The following is a 14,197-nucleotide window of genomic DNA, read 5'->3' on the forward strand; positions in this document are numbered from 1 at the left end:
TCATCTAATATTTCATTTTATTTCAGATTATTATCATTTTTTAATTTTGTATTTTTAAATTTTATTATTTTATTTTATTATATTTTTATTTATTTATTTATTTTTTTAATAGTTTAGTTAACTTTAACAACACAGACATGCACTAGTGGAACTGTCATTGAAATATACAGGAAAGCTTTTGTTTGTTTATTTATTTATTAATTCATTCTTTAATATTTAGTTTTTATTTTTATTTCAGTTTTAGTTTCATTTCATTTATAATTTTATGATAAATGATGATGCCAAGGCAACATTTCTGTTTTTTATCAAATACTTGTACTTAATTTAAATAATCTATTACAAAAATATTACTGATATACATTTATTTATTAATATTTTGAATATTTTTATTTTAATTAGTAATTTAAATATTTTAATTTAAACTTATTTCAGTTATATGCCAAGGCAACACTTCTCATTTTTATATTTGATGTTTTCCTGCTTTATTTTCTTGCTTTATTTAACTACTTGTAACATTTGTATTTATTTATTTATTTATTTATTTATTTTTCATTTATTGTTAATAAATTAAGTTTAAGTATTTAGCATTTAGTTTAAGTATTTAATCTAATATTCAATTTTATTTCAGCTTATTATCATATATGTTTTATTATTTTTTAATTATTTGCTATTAAATATTATTATTTTAATAGTTTAGTTAACTGTGGAACTGTCATAAAAACATACAGGGAAGCTTTTGTTTGTTTATTTATATATATTTTTTCCTGCTTTATTTTAAATCAAAGTATTTTTAACATTTGTATTTATTTATTTATTTTGAATCTTTTGTAAATTTCGTTTTTTTTTTTTTTTTTTTTTTTTACTTTAACTTAGCCAAGGTAACATTTCTATTTTTAATTTAGTTTAAGTATTTAATCTAATATTTAATTATGTTTTTATTTTTTTTTAAATTTTATTATTTTTTAATTATTTGTTATTAAATATTATTATTATTGTTATTTAGTTAACTGTGGAACTGTCATTGAAATAGACAGGAAAGCTTTTTTTGTTTGTTTGTTTATTTATTTACGCATTTATTCATACATTTTTTAACATATTGTTTTTATTTCAGTTTTAGTTTCATTTCATTTATCATTTTAACTTATTTCAGATTTATGTCTAAATGATGCCAAAGCAACATTTCTCATTTTGATTTAGTTTAAGTTTTTCATCAAATATTTATACTTCATTTAATTTCATTTTTTTGTAAGATCCATAAAAACATATTTTACAAAAAAATTAAAAAACAAAGATGGTTTAGTATTATTGATATTCTTTCATTTATTAATATTTTGAAAAAGCTTTTATTTTTGGTTAAACTTTTAGTTATATGATTTTGTCATTTTTATTTTTTTCACTAGTTTTTTTTTATTTAGTTTTATTTAGTAATTTAAATATTTTAATTTAAACAGTGATATGCCAAGGCAACACTTCTCACTTCTCATTTCTGTCACATTTAGGAATAGTTTTTATATTCTTTAATATTTAGGAACTGTTTTATTTCAAATTACAAAAACATTTATTTAATTCACTATATTTATTTATTTAATAGTTTAAGTTAACTATAACAAAAACTGGCATGCACTAGTAGAACTGTCATTGAAATAAACAGAAATGTAAAAATAAAAACTCACTTTCTCCAGGTATTACAGACCTCCTTGGTTACTAACGTCAATCTCAACCAGATAACTAGCGGTAAACGACATAATGGCAGGTGGTAACAGTTGTGTAAATATTTCCTCCCCCATCCTCCACCACACAGAAAGACAGAGCTGAACCCACACAGACACACAGTCATCCCCAGTTCTTGAGGAAAACGTCAGAGTTTGTCTGCGGCGTGTGAAGGCTGGAGGATTGTGACTAAATAAGGGCAGAGAAACTCTCACATTGACGATCCATCTGGCACAAACTGACGGGCTGCATTTGTGTTGATCATATGATTGCCAAAATTAAGCACATCATACGGTCATTATTTTAACACATCAGACAAACTGTACTATTTGTACCCGCCCTCTCTGAGAGAGAGAATGAAGTGCACATGTATGTTCATTGTTTTTATGAAGGATATATCTTGCTTTATTTTCTGAAAATGCCCGATATAATCCCTGCAAAGTTATTAACCCATATTAAATAACAAATGTCTTAACTGTTTCTCAATTAGAGCAAAAGCTGAAAGCAAAAGGGCATTTACTTAGGTGTCTTTTCAGACGTTTCTCCTGAGGGAAAAAACCTGGAGCTGTGTCTCCTCTAGAGATTAGAAGAGATTTCAGCTACTAATACATTTCATTTCAGGTCACAATTAAATTTTAATGAGTTGTTTAAACTTGTTAAGACTAACGCATCTTAAAACAGACCATATTTCTATGCCAAAATCTAGTGGAAAAATACAGCCAAGTGCAGTAAGATTAAAGGTCACATATTGTACACCTTTCTGGGGGTTAATGTTGTTCGGAAGCCTGTACAATGATGTAGTTTCCTGACATCCATCGTCTGAACAGCGTTTTCTCGACTTGTTTCCGTGTTGTTGTTGCTCAGAAATGGTATGGATGTGATGTTGTCTGTGGGTTTGGCAAAAGGAGGGTGGGATGGTGGTTGGTGCTCGGGGTGGTAACTGAAGGCAGTGACTGAGTAGTTCAGACGTCACATTTTTAAGGAAGTCACAGCGACTTGTGAAAAGGCACAGCTACTTTATGCAGGCTGTGTGCATTTTACTGTGGATTGACCGTTTTAAAACTTATATGGTAGTTACATAGCCCCTAGACCTCAGTTGTCATGAAAAAAGCCAGGAAATTTCAGTTTTGACAATATGGGACCTTTAAAATGCACTTTCTGAAGTCTCAATATTTTATGCAATGTAATTACGTTTTGAGGATTTTTTTTTAGAAATTTTAACTGGAAAGTTTTAAATGCTTATTAAAAGTAGGATTTATACTTGCTGTATGCCAAATGTCAAATTTCTGTACTTTTATTGCTCCTAAAGCATTTATTTTATAGCTCTACTCTATAATTCTCTATTTTATAGCTCTAGATTCTCTTTTTTGACTAGTCATCCACTTAAAATGTCTAAGCGTGTAATAAGACATCATTTTAAGGTATGCATCTTAAACATGGAAGTTTTTTTGTGCACTTAAAATAAGTGCAGTAAGACTAAATATTGAAAATAAGTCTTAATATTGAATGCAATGGGTTTTTTTCCCTGAAATGCATTAAGACCAATTTGTACTGCTCTTAACGTATTTTAGGAGAAACATCTGAAATGGGCACAGCAGAATGCAATTTCACCAAAGCATTCTCCTCTGTAACATATATTTTCAGTGCACTCTACCCTTTAAAGCTCTAGCCATGTTCTCATCAGAAATACAACACTACCTACAATACTCATGCATTAGACGAAACGCTTCCTGTGACGGAACAAGCTCTGACCATCTGCTGTTTCCTACTGTACCTTCCTGTAGTGTGAGCCGCTAAAAATACCCATATCACAAGTGCACACTGGCTATTTGTGCCTGAATGCACTTAAAGTCAACGTCAAATGCAAATGAACTAATTTACTATATTAACACGCATTCCTGGTCTAACTGAATGATTCATTACTGCATGTTATTCAAATGGCCATTGAATCTGATAAAAATGTAAATGTGCACCTTGAATGCAAGTTGCAGATAAAGCATCTGACAAATGCATTTTATGGTATGTTTATGTGGTCCAATGAAAACACAATAGACTATAGTAAGCAGGTGTTCAAATTAATTTAGAGCACAAACTGTCATTCAGCAAGCATGTGGATGATGAGCTGTCCAGCGCTGGCATGATGAGGACCACAACCTAATCTAATAAATGTGACCTGATGTCACCCTACATGGGAAGGAGAGAGTGAGAGAGAGAGATAGAGAGAGGACAGAGAGAGGTTGAAGAGTGCATGTAAAAATAGGAATCATAAACTACAGCCTAGTTTAAAATGGCACATGATGAAAACGCGGAGTTGCATGTGTTTTAGGTGAGAGTTCAAGAGGACTCTCATACTGTACTTCATACTGTATTGAAATTTGCCTCTTTCTCATCTGTATCACCTCTGTGCTGCTCTAATTTACATTACAGAGCCCACTGTCCTAAATACCATGTAAAAGGTAAAATACAGTCAAGCCAGTCTTTATAGCAAATATAGATAGATAAGATAAACAGTAGTCTTTATAAAATTATGTATAAATGTATCGGAATGTAGCAGCTGGCCAATCAGAAACAAGTATCCAGAGAGCTGTGCAATATATAACCTTCTGTGGAAGATGCAGGCTGTAATTCTAAATTTATTGTGATGGGGTTGAAATAATTTAGTAATTATAAACAGTGGTACTTTGGAAAGCTCTAGCCACATACTTAGGGGCAACAGATTTAGAATTGGCCACCAATAACCCATATTTGTTAACCACTAATCTGCATACTGGGGGGAATGTTTCAATGATGTCTATGAGGAGCCCGAGTTGGGAAAAAGTAGGACATGATAAATAGAATGAAAAAACGGACGAACGACAGGACAAATTAACTGATAGATGAAGATGGAACAGTAGAAAGAGAGAACAGGATGGATGGATGGATGGATAAACAGATGAACGACTGGACAGACGGATAGATGAACAAACCAACAGATGGACAGACGGACAAAACAATGGATGGACAGACGGACGGACAGAGCAAATAGATAGATAGACAGACAGACAGACAGACAGTTAGATAGATAGATAGACAGATAGATAGATAGATAGATAGATAGATAGATAGATAGATAGATAGATAGATAGATAGATAGATAGATAGATTAATGGATAGAATTATAGAACCCTGAATGGATGGATGGAAAGAACTATAAAACAATAGATGGATGGATGGAACTATAAAACAATGGATAGATGGATGGATGGATGATTGGAACAACAGAATATTGGATAATAGATGGATGGATGGATGGAACTATAAAACAATGGATAGATGGATGGATGGATGATTGGAACATCAGAATATTGATAGATAGATAGATAGATAGATACATAGAACCCTGAATGAATGGATGGATGGAAGGAGCTATAAAACAATGGATGGATAAAACAATAGAATATTGGATGGATGGATGGATGGATGGATGGATGGATGGATAAATGGATAGAATGATAGAACCCTGAATGAATGGATGGATGGATGGAAGGAACTATAAAACAATGGATGGATGGAGGAAACAATAGAATATTGGACGGATGGATGGAATAATGGAACACTTAATGGATTTAATGGATAGAGCGATAGAATGATACACAGAACAACTGATACAGTGGATGGATGGATGGATGGATGGATGGAACAATAAAACAATGGATGGATGGAACAATGAAACAGTGGATGGACAGATTAAACAATAGAATATAGAACGGATGGATGAATAGATAGATACAACAGACTGAATGATAGAACGATAGACAGATAGATAGATGATAGATAGATAGATAGATAGATAGAATAATTCACTTTTGAAACTATGTAACTATTTGTATATCTTGAACCGCTACAAAAAATGAACACGATTTAGACCGTTAACAAAACATAAATAAAAAGAACTATGCTGAGTTTAGTGAAAATATCTTGAACTCTCCACGAGGGGTTTAGATTTAGTAATGTTAGTCTCAGGATAGCTATTTGGAAATAAACAATAACCCAATTTTGTGCAACAGCATAAGTCATGTTAACATCAAAATAATAAAAACAAAAAGACATTTCAGAAACAGACAGCACTGAGAATGACCCATGGTCAGCAAAGACTTGCAATGATGCAATATGACGTGCCTTTTCTCAGGAATAGCTCTGCTATCTGGAACATTCTTTCCATTGCACAAACGGCTCCTTCAAAATCACCTCCTTTAGAAAGACATCTGCTGACCCAGAATGAGAAACACTCGATCTGTAATGACTTCAGTGTTAGCTTCATACACGCTTTGGGAGTCATTTATATCACAGCGATCTCCTTTGTCCTGCACGGCTGTGATTGATGAGCAAATGATACTGATAAGCATGTTTTCATATGGACGTATGGTTCTGCTCTGATCGACGGTCACAGTGGACGATTGACCAGATCCACAGATGCCTTTCTGATGGAAGGTAGATGATGTCATTTCCCTCGTACAGTAAAACAGAGGACGGAGGAAATAAGTTAAAGTGATTAAAATCTCATATCAAACTAACGGTATTTATAATGATACTAGAGATTTTTTCTGCTGGAAAAATAATAAATAATTGTCCACAATAAGACGAGAAACATGCAGTGAATAGTAATAGAGAGATTTAAAGAAATAGTTCACCAATGGATCCTCTGCAGTGAACGGGTGCCGTCAGAATGAGAGTCCAATCCGCTGATAAAAGCAGAATATCAATCCATAATCCATAACAATGCTTTCAGAAGTCTTCCCCCTGTTGTCTCTCAAATCAAAATCCACCAACAAACGGTGCTTGATCTGTGCATATTTCTCTCCTGATTCAGACAAGATTACCTTTTCACTGGAGGAAGCAATATTATAGATAGAGGAATTGTTTGAATTAAAAAAAAAAAAAAAAGTCTTAACTATGGATTTGTTTCTTACAAACACGCAGATTTTTGCTCCACAGGATATTAACTGATGGACTGTAGTGGTGTAGATTACTTTTGGATTATTGTGATGTTTTTATCAGCTGTTTGGACTCTCATTCTGACGGCACCCATTCACTGCAGAGGAGCAGGATCGGTGAGCAAGTGATGCAATGGTACGTTTCTCCAAACCTGAAGAAACAAACTCATCTACATCTTCAGCAAAAAAAAAAAAAAAATGTACTCAAATCACGTTTGATTAATGAATAAACTAAACATCAAATTAGTAATTAATAATATGTCACAACTAATCCATCAGGAAAAAAACAGATATCCAGAGGTTTCTGCTTTGGAAGACTTTTGCAGAAAAAGCAAAAGCCACAAGCGATACCAGATCTCTCAGCGTCTGCAGTAATGCTTTTGGCTCGTCGCCACATTTTTTTCTGACAATAGGTGTGGGCTGCAGCAGAGAGATGACCTCACCACAGAGCCTGCTTTGGCTGTAATGATATAATGTTAATTCTGCGTCCCACGACTGTGTCATTTTTAGAGACACACACCCTTCCTGAAGGAGTGAAGATTGACGCTACACAGCCTTGAGTACTAACAGGTGAAGAGTTTAACATTTTATACATGCCCGATGTCACAGCTCCTTTAAAAATAAACACACTTCCCTGGTTTATAATGGGTCGTTTGCAAACTAATTCTCAGAGCCATTAAAAAACCAATGTCTGTGGACATAAAATGTGACTACTATATTACAACTAACAACATTTACTAAAACGTACTATGGAGGTACCCTGTTATGATGGTTATGATTATATAAGTGATTATGACCAAATGATTACACTACTATTCAGTGATTTTTTTAAGCTTTTAAAAGGTTGTTCTGCTCACCAAGGCTACATTTCTTTGATCAAAAACGCAGTGAAAACAGTAATATTGTAAAATATTATTACAATTTAAAATAGCTGATTTCTATTTGAATATCTATTAAAATGTAATTTATTCCTGTGAATCAAAGCTGAATTTTCAGCATCATTACTCCAGTCTTTAGTGTCACATGATCAGAAATCATTCAAATATGCTGATTTGCTGCTCAAGAAACATTTCTTATTAATATCAGTGTTAAAAACAGTTGTGCTTCTTCATATTTTTGTGAAATGATACATTTTTTTTTTGATGAATACAAAGGGTTTTTGATGAAAAGAACAGCATTTTTTCAAAATTAAAATCTTTTGTAATATTATAAAAATCTTTTCTGCCACTTTTGATCAATTTAATGCACCCTTGATGAATAACTTTTGAACAGTAGTGCATTTACAGTACACTGTACTCAAAGGAACTGCAAAGAATACCATGGTATGGAACAAGCCCAAACACAAAGTGATACCATTTTGCTTTGATATACACTGTGGTACTCAATGATAACCATATTCATATAGCATGGGTTTAGCATGTGCATTGGTCATGCCATGGTACCATACACATTCATACTACAAAAAACACCATGGTACTACCATGGTCCATGCTCTAAACTATGGTTGCCATAGTACAAAATGACATCGTATTCAAATGCCATGTTACTTCCGTTGACTACCATGCTGCAGGTTCTAAAACCATAGTACTTTGATGCATACTATGGTACTGAATGATTCATATTTAATGTATTTACATAGTTCTCCAAGTACTTCAATAAATAGCTTATTATGTACTTTTTCATAAGTGCCTGTTTTAGTAAACTCAATAAACAGTTAACTGACATTTGGAACCTTAATGCTTTTTGTAAAAAACTAAACTAAACACATTTCAATTAACTAAACAAACCATCCAAACAAATGGGCTCTGTTTGGTTGTCATGACGAAGGCGAGGCCCAACGGTACGAGTGCGAGCTTGTTGTTGTTTCTCACACGGCAGTGCAGAAGTACAGCGCTGATGTCATGCACCTTGTCTTATCGCAGCGCGTCAGGTTATTAGTTCAGACGCTAACTGCGGCCCATGATTCAACGCTGGCCCGCTCATTCCAATGGGCATCAGACACGTTTGTTTTCACAAACCGTTCCCAAAGGACCGTAATAGCGAACCGTGGTATTGTGTGCTGCCTCCACATTATGACCACTCAGATTCCAACATTATTTGCAAATCTCAACATGAGTCTAAACACAAGCAGCTCTTCCCTTTGTGGACATCCTCCACAAAACTAAAATGTTTAGACAGACCCTAAAGTCCAGGGAGAATACTGAGTCACACAGGCTGATTTAAGACATCATCTCTGTCACTGACGACTTCAAAGCGCTGTAGCGCTGCCAGCCGGCTCCCGTGGGCCCGTGTCAGAGGAACTCCTTCAGAAGGAAATGGAATCACTAAGTGCAATCTGATGAAGCGCTTCCTGAAATCTGCCCCTACTCGCAATAAAGTCTGAGACGAGCAAATATCTCGGCTATATGGTCACCACGTACATAAACACAAAAAAAACTAGATTCTGATACTTCCTGCAAAAGTAGCTCTTGCAAGAGTGGGCACTGATATATGGTTTGTAAAGCATTCTAAGTGGTTTTTAAATGGTTTTATCTATTTGCCAGGTGGTTTTTACTAGACCAAGTTAAAAGATTCCACTCCCAAGTCTCTAGATATAGATTTTTTTTAATCCAAATCATCATCCACAAGGCAAGAATCATAAATCTGACTGCTTAGAAATGCAACAGGGCATGTTGGCACACTATATGGGGTAAGTTGGCCCAAAAAGAACTTGTCGTTATGGCTTCTCAGATGAATTTAAACAGCAAAAAACAAATCCTAACACAAAATAGTGAACAAAAAGTGAAAATGTAAAAATAAACATACAAAAATAAACTCTCTTATAATTGTAAAATATATATATATATATATATATATACATATATATATTGTGTGTATATTCATATATAAACAAATCCTAACACAAAATAGTGAACAAAAATGTAAAAAGAAACATATGAAAAACATACAAAAATAAACTCTCTTTCTCTCTCTCTATATAATTACATATATAAAATAAACTTTACATATATTTAAATGTATTAATTGCAATGAAAGAAACATGAAAAAATACAAAAATAAACTCTTATAATTATAATCAATAAATATATAAATAAATTCTCTTTCTACATATGTATGTATCCAATTTTACATATATTTTAATTTATTAATTGCAATGAAAGAAACATTAAAAACATACAAAAATAAACTCTTATAATCATAATTAATAAATATATAAAAATGATACATATATATATATATATATATATATATATATATATATATATATATACACATATACACACATAATTTTGCATATATTTTAATTTATTAATTGCAATTTATGCATGTTCGTGTGTGTTTGTGTATATATATATATATATATATATATACACACACACACACACACACACACACACACACACACACACACACACACACACATATATAAACCAGTAACTATGTACATATAGAGTATAGCAACAGGTTTACAAAAACCACCCAGTTCTTGCTTTAAAAGACTAAAAAACACTCCTGTACTGATGATAAAAACCTAAAATGACATTTTTTTTAGAAGCACACAACATACCTTTTTGATATGGTCCCAAGTTACAGGTATCCGTTCCCAGATGACTTTGTGTCAAACTTTAAAAAAGTATTAAAAGAAACGTCCACTTTAATGTCCATCTATTCCTGGAATAAACCATCACAAAGACGCTCCTTCTTGCGGTCCGGGCTTTACGTTGTCTTCTGTTCCTACAGAGACTGTCCGAGCACTCGCGGTCTGTGAGAACTGTATTGTCCTCTATCCAAGTCTGAGCGAGCAGGATGACTGAGAAAAGAGAGAGAGAGAAAGAATGACCAATAAGAAGGGAGGTTGAGATCTGGTTGATATCAATCCGGCTCTCTTCTTTAGCCTATTCAACGTCCTGGATGAGCGAAAGACGGTACGCAGAGACAGTTTAGAGCGTCTGGAGAGACCCCACACTCCTTTATGTCCTGACCCGTGAAGCGGTGTGTTGACTAAGAGCTAATTTTAACTCATGCGCTCAGTCTCTCGTAGCGTTTAGCAGCTGAGGGGGTTGAAACAGACGTCTGTGAACCCTGCTGACAGCTGGACCATGGTATTCCGCCAAAAGAGGAAAAGACTGTCATAACTACCCAAGCAGTTGCTGGGATAGAAATTAACTTTCTGCCTCAGGTAGATCAAACATTGGCGACAAGGGAAAACAGTGTAGGGAAATAAACTAATATTTGAGAGCATATCAGAGTGAAGCTGTCCAGAACATATCTAGGTCACCCCATCTTTTGTAACGTTATAAATGTTTTTATCATCACTTTTACATTTAATGCATCCTTACTGAAGTATTAATTTCTTTCAAAAACAAAACTTACTGATTCTAAACAAAATAATATATACATACATGTAAAATATATCTATACAAAATACATAATATTTTTTTCTCGCTCATGCTTAGCTTAATTCATGCACCGCTTTTAATTAATTCATGCCAATTTAAATAAAAAAATCTATTTTTTAAATATTTTTTATAAATCTAACATTTATTTATAATTTTTTAAAATATTTATAATATAAATACTGATATTTATTAGTATTTTTGTTGTACTGAATTGAACTTATTCTGTAAAAATAAAAATATATTAAAATAAATAAATAGATAAATAAATAGATAAATAAATAAATAAATAATAAATAAATAAAAATAGTAAAAATAGACTTCCTTATCTTAATGAAAAACACATATTTTTGTACATTACTCACACTTAGCTTAATTTACGCACTGCTTTTAATGAATTTATGCCAATGGACCTTTCTAACATTTCCTGGTTTCTCATAACGGAAGTCGTCATAGTTGGGTAAAATCCGAGAGCAGTGAATGGGAGAGTACCACAATTTTTTTTTGCATTCCCATTTGCTCAAATAGCAAAAGAAAAACTACACGATAGTGTTTTCACGACTTTCAATCAAGGGAAAAAAATTGAGAGAGACTGATATCGGCAGTCAGAAGAGAGCAGAATGGCAAATTTACCGTCCCTCCCATAGACACGGCATTACAAACACCCTCGCATAGCGTTAACTAGTTTTTTTATAACTTGATGAAAAGGTGATATAATACAAAGTACAGTGTTATAAATACACATACATATTTTTAATAATCTAAATATAAAAAAGTTTAAAGGATTTATGATGATGATGACCATTAAAATGCATCATCACAGGCTTGTGAAAAGGGTCCATTTAAATTTTTTTTTTTTTTTTTTTAATCACATTTAAAAAAAATATTTGTAAAAATCTAACATTTTTTATCATTTGTTATAATTAAAAAATGATTTATAATATGAGTATTGATATTTATTAGTATTTTTGTATTAGGGTCACAATTGGAAATTCCAAAATTTCCAAAAAAAATATCAATAAAATGTATTCCTATTACTATAATTAAAAAATAAAATATTTGTAACATCCTGGTATTCTGTAAAAATAAAAATATATTAAATTAAATAAATAAATAAATTAATTAATTAATTAAAATAGTAAAAAGAGATTTATTATCTTAATGAAAAATGCATTTTTTGTACATTGCTCAATCATAGCTTAATTTACACACTGCTTTTAATGAATTCATGCCAATTTAAATAAAATAAAAACATACCTTTAAAATTTAACATTTTTTATATTTTGTAAAAAAATGTAATTATATTTATAATATAAATATTGATATTTATTAGTATTTTTGTATTAGAATCACCATTGGAAATTTCAAAATTCCCAAAATGTCCTGATGCATTACAGGAATCAGAATGAGATTTATCTGATTTATTATAATGAACATTTAGGGGGTCCTATTTTTTTAAACAGACAAAATTGTTTTTATTTATTTATTTACTTAGCCAGCTTTATTTGGATTTTGGGGTGAACTGTGACCACAGCTTTTTGTTTTTTGTGAGATCCACTCCCTAAGTTAAAGCATGTGAACAAAATTAAATTAATCAAACATCTTTGACTACATAAGCCAGCAGAAGTAGGATACAATTATTGCCTTTCTGTTTGCAAAGTCTTGTAAAAGTGCCACAAGCGTGACAGCATGTCATGACAAACACTGACACAGGAGTGTCAGAAATGTCACACAGTCTTGTGTTTACAGCCCTGTTTCTATAAAGCTGTTTGGCAACAACACTTGTTGTCTCGCATATGGTAACACTAAGTTATTCCTTCAAAAACCATATAAATACCAAATGGTATTCTGAATGCCATGTAAATACCAAATGGTACATGACTACAGTAATCATTCTAAATTTAAAAACATAGTATTGCCATCTGTACCTTATTACCGTCACAGTACTTTTCTGTAAATAAAGGCACAGAAACCAAATCTGAGTGAACTGTGATGCACAAGAGTGTGTGTTAACTGAATGAACTGTCAAAAAGGTCCAGTAAAATACAGTATTTTACAATAAAACTTCAGAATATGCACAGCCTCACCCACAGATGAAAATCTGTCGGTCTTGGTCACATGAATGTTGTTTTACTGTAAATCTACAGTATAAGACATAAACAACAACACAATGCTAGTTTACATCATCTTCAGCCCTGACTGTGGGCGGCACTGAAGCATTCCTGCATATTATTTCATTTTACAGAGTTATAATATGTAGATTAATGTACAGCAATGAAACAGAAGTCTTATTCATCAGATACAGAGCTCATTTGGACAGAGATTTCATTGTCATTTGGTTGACCATCCATTTAGAGTTAACAGTGCAAAACAGCGCCCTCTACTGGCTGTCTTGACAAACTAAATACAGTTGGTTGTTTGTTATTTTAAAAAAACATGATTAGTACACTTGCTATTTTTTATATTGTTCTATTTTTATAAAAATAATTTGTATCTGTGTGCACTTTCTGTTTTTCTTTGGTTTGTTTGTATAACTGTAGGCCTACTATCTTAATGGTTTGATGTTTTGTACTGTTTGATAAAAAAAGAAAGAAAGAAAGAAAGAAGTGCCGATCTGAATAAAAAAACTGAGGAAACATCTACGAAGTCCCGATCTGAATCAAATGATTCACGGTACGCGCGCCGAAGTTCCGATCTGAATCAAATGACTCGCGAACCCGCTCCGAAGTCACGATCTGAATCAAATGATTCGCGCTCCGAAGTTCCGATATATTATTGTTCTATTTTTTTCCGATTTCTATTTTTTTTTTTTCCAATTATATTGTTCTATTTTTATAAAAAATAATTTGTATCTGTGTGCACTTTCTGTCTTTCTTTTTTCTTTGGTTTGTTTATATACCTGTAGGCCTACTGTCTTAATGGTTTGATGTTTTGTACTGTTTAATAAAAAAGAAAGAAAGTAAGAAGTGCCGATCTGAATAAAAAAACTGAGGAAACATCTACGAATCAAATGATTCACGATACGCGCGCCGAAGTTCCGATCTGAATCAAATGACTCGCGAACCCGCTCCGAAGTCACGATCTGAATCAAATGATTCGCGCTCCGAAGTTCCGATC

The 14,197-nt window shown here is 32.5% G+C and overlaps 1 protein-coding gene across 8 annotated transcripts in view; it reads right to left on the reverse strand.

Moving 5' to 3' along the window:
- Positions 1–10,693, reverse strand: part of LOC127183214 (filamin-A-interacting protein 1) — a 38,946-nt gene extending 28,253 nt beyond the window's left edge. For all 8 annotated transcript variants that reach the window (XR_007830004.1, XR_007830006.1, XR_007830005.1 and 5 more), the window contains exon 1: positions 10,252–10,693. The gene's annotated coding sequence lies outside the window, so the exon portion shown is untranslated. The remainder of the gene's footprint in view (positions 1–10,251) is intronic.
- Between the last annotated feature and the right edge of the window lie 3,504 nt (positions 10,694–14,197).

The sequence above is a fragment of the Labeo rohita genome, chromosome 20, assembly GCF_022985175.1.
Source record: "Labeo rohita strain BAU-BD-2019 chromosome 20, IGBB_LRoh.1.0, whole genome shotgun sequence".
Lineage (NCBI taxonomy): Eukaryota > Metazoa > Chordata > Actinopteri > Cypriniformes > Cyprinidae > Labeo > Labeo rohita.